Genomic DNA, 6,008 nt, shown 5'->3' on the forward strand with positions numbered 1-6,008 from the left:
GGCGCTTCAGAAAATACCAATGACCTCGATTAAGTGAAAAACATGTGGTAGGAATGTGCAGTCTTGTTTATTTAAGTTAATTTTACATACCCTGTTAGAAACTATATGAATTTTGGTGACACTGCATGTCTTACTGATGTATCCATCTGAACTTTTGCCCTCTTGCTTAGATCTTCAGCAGGTGGAGAGCTGCTTTTCGGGGGTCAGATCCCCTGTGTTTCCCGGGTCAGTTATCACGCAGGCCTCCAAAGGCTACGGACCCCCCAGGCCGTTCCGCTGGCAGGCCGTAAGGTATGTGTCAGAAAGACTGTGCAAATTATGTTTTCAAAGGCTGGTCAAGTGTAAAGCAGATGAAGGCCCCTTTTTAAGAAAAGGAAGAGTTTTAGATGGAAAAAGTAAAAAAAAAAGACATACATTTTGAATTCAATTGTCAGAAAGCTGAGTTTGCATTGCTTTTTGGCTACTGCCACCAGCTATAATTATCTTCCGTAGGTCTGAAAAAAGTATTAATCTCACAGTAAATCAGCAAAATCTACTAGTTAGAATAAAGGAAAATGTAGCTACTGTCCTAAATGTTACCTAAATAATTATCATCTTTTAAAATAACACAATAAATCTTTTAAAACACACAATAAATAACCACACAAACGATGAATAAATAAAAAAACACACAAACTATGCTTTGAGTGTATCTGAGTGTTTCAGAAAAGCTGAAATTAGGTTCTCATACAGTGTTACAAACGTTACTTTACTCGACCCCAAGAACCTGTCTGAATTTTTCTTCGATCCGTAAACTTCTATTTCTTCTAAGAAGAACAAAAAGTTGTGCATAAACGTGAAGTGGAAAGGAAAGGAGACAACTTATTTTAGAAATGTACGTAAGCAGAAAATTGTGGTTTACGTTTATGTTCATACTCCCACTCCTCAAGTCAATACTTTGGGGTATGTCTCCACCTGCTTTGTATGTCCTGAGACTGAAAGGTTTCCCTCTTCTTCTTGTGAAACATCCACACAGGAGTTGTATGTTTTCAGTGTGATATTAGATGTTACGTTAGCGCACTGCATGACAGCCAAAATTATTTTATTTAATTGGTTTTATATAATTTGAGCATATGAGGCCTAAAATTACTCTCTTTAGGCAATGTGACCCTTCTTGTTACTTTTCAATAAAGGCCACTTTTATGAAGTGCACAACCATGTTTGTCAACAGAATATCCCATCTGAGCTGTGAAGCTCCTCCAGAGTAACTATGAATCTGCAGGTTGCTTTTGTGATTAACGTTCTTATAGGTGAAAAACCAACTGTGACTTGAAAACCGAGCTACATCCTGGAACAAGATTTTACTGTACCTTAGTCCCCTTCTACTTACTAATTTGAGGACTTCTTGCTCTGGGTTCAGGCCGATTAGAATAAGAAGAGCTGAACAAGAATTCAAACTAAACCATTACAGTTTTATATGCTAGCACAACTTTGAAAACATATGTTGTTTTGTCCCTGCTTGTCAGCTGTCCAGTACATTGTGTTGTTTCTTCACATAAAATACCAGTAAAATTTGATCAGTGCTGATGGTTCAAATGCTGCAAAATGTGAAAAGTTTCAAGGGGAGGCGAGTCTAAAAATGTGTGATCCGAGTTTTCCAACTTTAAATATTCCTCATTTTTCTTTCCGCTATGACATCTGATCATCTTCTCCAAATGATGTCTTGTTTCCTCCATAAAGCCCCTCCTCACCCACTTTCTCACTCATCAAACCATAATTCACTTCAGAGGGAAGCATCATTAATGCACAGTAGGACCCAGCAGCTTGATGTGTGCTAATTATATTGTGTGTTTTACACGCTGGATGACTTTTGCTTAGTCAGTGATGAGCTCAGGCTCTGGTAATTGTTTTTTGTGGTGTGATGAGTTTATAAAACCCTGTCTGTGCATGATTATCTGAGCACCTTATGTATGTGTAAGCCCTCCATTTGTTCATTTCTGCGCAGAGGATCTGTGGAGGTTTTCATTTTACCACAAGAGCATATATAACCCTGCTTGTTTGTGCTAATGTTTGAGAAGTTATGTATTGCGCCTATGTGCATACAAGTGAAGAGCCTCCTCTGTTTTTCACACCTAGCCCAAAAGACAGGATTATTCTGCAGCTCCACACATCACACGCCTCTGTGAACTTCATGATTAACAAACAGCCAAAATTTCCAGATCGTTCTGACACATTAAAACGACATGCAGTTTTAAAATCCATCATTCCCCCCCACAAAACTTTGACATGCACATTCAACCATGACACTACACTCTGCATCGCCGGCATTCTTCACAACCAAGGTGATCCTTTTAGTGCTATACATCACTCAGTACCATAGCTAGAAATGTAGCTTAGCCTGGGGCTAATCACGGTGATTGGAGGTGTCCTTTGGCTCACCTGGGGGCTTGCAATCCTATTAGGCCAACAGTCCTGAGCCTAGCGTACCCAGCAGCCGCTCGTGTTTGATCACTGGTGCTTAGAGCCCACACTTGTCCTCTTATGTTGGTGTTAAGGCACGGAAAAGAGGAGCAGAAGGGTGGGGGGTTGAGGAGGAGGGGTTAAAAAGTGATCTCCTTAACTCTCTAGGGGGGCAGTGGGAGCACTTCTCTGCTCCTCCAGCTGGAGTTGGTCTTTAAAACTTCTGATATCACTTGAAAGGCGGAACACTGCAAGTTTTTCTTTCTTTTTTTTTTTCACTGAGCAAAACAGCAAGATGGAGAGAATGCCAGAGTGAGAGATGGGAAGAGGAGGACTGTAAAAAGATGTATGTGGGTATGTGTTGTAAGCTCACTTCAAATGTGCACAACTCAGTTTGCTTTTCAGCCCTCTTGTCTTGATACTTGTTCTTTCCTCTTCTTACCTTTTCATCTTTCCATCTTGCCTTCATCACTCCCTCTTTGAGTTTACCTCCTAACTAATATTCTCCCAAACTCCATGCCCGTCACTATCGCACTGCTGTGCCCCCCCCCCCCCACCCTCTTTTCTTCCTTGGACCGCAAGCACACGGGAAGAGCCATGTGTTTCCAAAGTGGACTGGATGGAAAATCGAAGCAGGGCTTCTGTGTTTATCAAGCCGCAGCTCCGTCACCTTGCTCCTACTCCCATCTGGAGGCCCGGGCAAATTGGTGACAGCATCAACAACCCAGCAGCACACATGGCCTTTTTTCTCTGTGCACATCTACACACACACACACAAACACAGCATAGCACCTTGGCCTGTTTAGTTTTATTGCTGGTGTCAGGTGAGGAGGTGGAGGCAGGAACGCTGTCTAATGTTCAGCTTACACACATATACACTCCCAGAAACACTCACACACAGCCATTTCCACCCCTGCTGACACCTTGGCTAACGAGACCTGTGAACTGCACAGACAGAACTCCGAGACTTGTCAGAGTCCCACTCATTTAATGCCAAGACCTGGCCCCAGCTGCAGCCCAACAGGGTTTCTGTATTCACACCGAGACACAACGAGCTGAACAGTGATATACTGAACATGAGTCTGCTGTAACTATTGCTTCTTCGGCTTAACATGGTAAAAGTAATACGTTTTTACTTGCATTTCTCTAGAAAATGCAAAGGAATGTTAAAGTTCAGCTTAATTTTGTCTAAGGTTTGCCACTCCTGTTGGTTTTCCTATGTCTGTGTAATGGCACATTGCCATTTAATTGTGTGAGTAAAAAGACTCTTGGTGTCTCTGGAGGAACTGCAAAGTTTCACAGATCAGGGAGGACAATCTGTCAAAAAAGGGAATTAGGAGGCTGAAGCAGCAAAATCTTATGCAAGAGTGGCAAAAAGAAATCCATTGCTGAAAATCAGTTTGAATGTACCTGTTTACAGACGCTGACTGAACTTGTGAACTTGTGCTAATTTGCACAGATTATTGAGAAAAATCTTCCCTCTCTAAATGTACACAGCTGTGGCAGACTTACCCCGAAAGGCTTGAAGCTGTAATTGCTTCAAAATGGTGTTCTACAAAATATTAAATCTGGAGACTGTCTCAACAATAAAATTTAATAATAAAAAAAAACATATTTGTTATTTCTCTTCCTCAATTGTACAGTACCTTGTATTGTTCAGTCATATCAAAGAATGTATACTGAAGTTGTGAAGAAGTTCCATTTTTTCAGTGCACCGCTGGCTGGTTGTTGTCTACTCAGTGTCCTTTTGTTGCTCTCCATCTTTTTCTTTGCACAGATCTTACAGGTTGAGCATAAAGAAGAGCTTACTTGAGTGAGAGTCCTACACGGTCTTGCTACCTTGAAATTAACTGCACAAACAGTGTCCAGCCATTGTTCCTAAGCACTTATAGCGATGCCATTTACGAGAGTATTGATCAACCCAATGCAGGGTCAATCACTGGATCAATGATGTGTGGGCTGGCCTGTTAGAAGCCTGTTTGACTGTATGAATGAGTGGAAGCCTGGAAAACAGACCAATAAACAGGCCTGTAATGAATAGATTCATGGACGGATTCGCTTTTGGAAGAGCTCTGAGGCCGATGCATGGAGGGCATCAATCTCAGGTGTTAGAACATGTGTTGGTCTAAATAGTTAACTTGTTTGACTTCCTTTGTGTCTGATTTGTTTATTCCATGCAGCATGTTTTTTAATAAATGTTCCTATTCAACAAAAGCTTGTTTAACTGATACATACCATCAAAAAGCAGCTCTTAATGAAGTGTGAATTTTCCTCAGCAGAAGAAGCTGAAGAAAAAAGTTTTTGCCTCATCAGAGGTCGTACAAGGAAAAACAGAAAGCAGAAAGAACTTGTTTTACTCAATTATGAAATGATTTTTCAACCCAGACCCTCATTTATTGACATTTTTATTTAATTTTATTTAAGTCATACTATTGAAAATTACGAAAGGGAAGTTAAACTGAATATTGCAAAAGCCCAAATGATCCTGTCTGAAAAAAAAATAGATGCCATATTTGTGTTTGGTTCTAACAAGGTTGGAGTTTGGGATGAAGAAATAAGCAAAAAAAAAATATTAAACATAATAATAAACAATATAATAATTAAGAAAAAATATAGAAAAATGCCATATATTGACTTCTATGTAAATTCAACTTACTTATGCAGTGTAATTTAAAATTTTCATGCCCCTTGGGGTGGATCATATTTTACAAAGTTATGACAACAGTCTTCCAACCAAATCAAATGCAATTAATTCCCTTCAAAAGTCAGTTTTTAAATAGAGTTCACCTCCATGTTATGTAATCTTAGTATAAATTCAACTATGAATGTCTGAGGAGGAACATTAGACGTCAAACACAATAATGAAAACTCTGGAAGGGTTCGCTCATAAAACAATATCCCACGCTTGTAACATCCCAGAGAATCCTGTTCAATCCATTATCTGGATTTCAAACCTATCAGGTCATGTTCATCCATAGGATTCTATAAAACTTGCCCTTATGGAAGAGTTTCATATGGAATATCATACTTGAAAGAAAAGAACAAGTCCTGTTTAAAGTTTTCCTCAAGCCGTGTAGGAGAATACCTTTTTTTCAGTCTCCATCCAAAATGCGATGTGTGTAGAGGTAGATAAACGCTAAGCATCACTTTGAACATACTAACAACCAGGGTAAAACATGGTGGCGGTCCAGGGAATGCTTTTCTAAGTTAGGGGGAAATTGGTCAAAGTTGATGGGAAGAAGGAGGGTCCTGAAAACAGGGCATCCTGTAAAAAAGCCTTTAAGAGGCTGCAAAAGACCCTTATAGTCTTTTGGAAGAGAGGTTCACCTTCCAAACAGGAAGACATCAGTAAACATATAACCACATATAACCTTTACTGAGATTGTTTGGAGAAAAAATAGTGGATTTGTTCATTAGAACAAACCTGAGAACTATTTGCCCCCTACGGATTTCTTCTGCTTATATATATATATATATATATATATATATATACATACACTGCTCAAAAGATAAAGGGGAACACTTAACTGTGTTCACTTAAGTGTTTAAGAAGTGTTCCCTGTGTGTGT

At 39.6% G+C, this 6,008-nt stretch overlaps 1 long non-coding RNA gene across 1 annotated transcript in view; it reads left to right on the plus strand.

Moving 5' to 3' along the window:
* Window positions 1-202: 202 nt before the first annotated feature.
* Window positions 203-6,008, plus strand: part of LOC103470460 (uncharacterized) — an 11,100-nt gene continuing 5,294 nt past the window's right edge. The window contains exon 1 of the long non-coding RNA XR_534490.1: window positions 203-291. This is a non-coding gene — a long non-coding RNA (uncharacterized LOC103470460). The remainder of the gene's footprint in view (window positions 292-6,008) is intronic.

This window comes from Poecilia reticulata, linkage group LG9 (assembly GCF_000633615.1).
Source record: "Poecilia reticulata strain Guanapo linkage group LG9, Guppy_female_1.0+MT, whole genome shotgun sequence".
Lineage (NCBI taxonomy): Eukaryota > Metazoa > Chordata > Actinopteri > Cyprinodontiformes > Poeciliidae > Poecilia > Poecilia reticulata.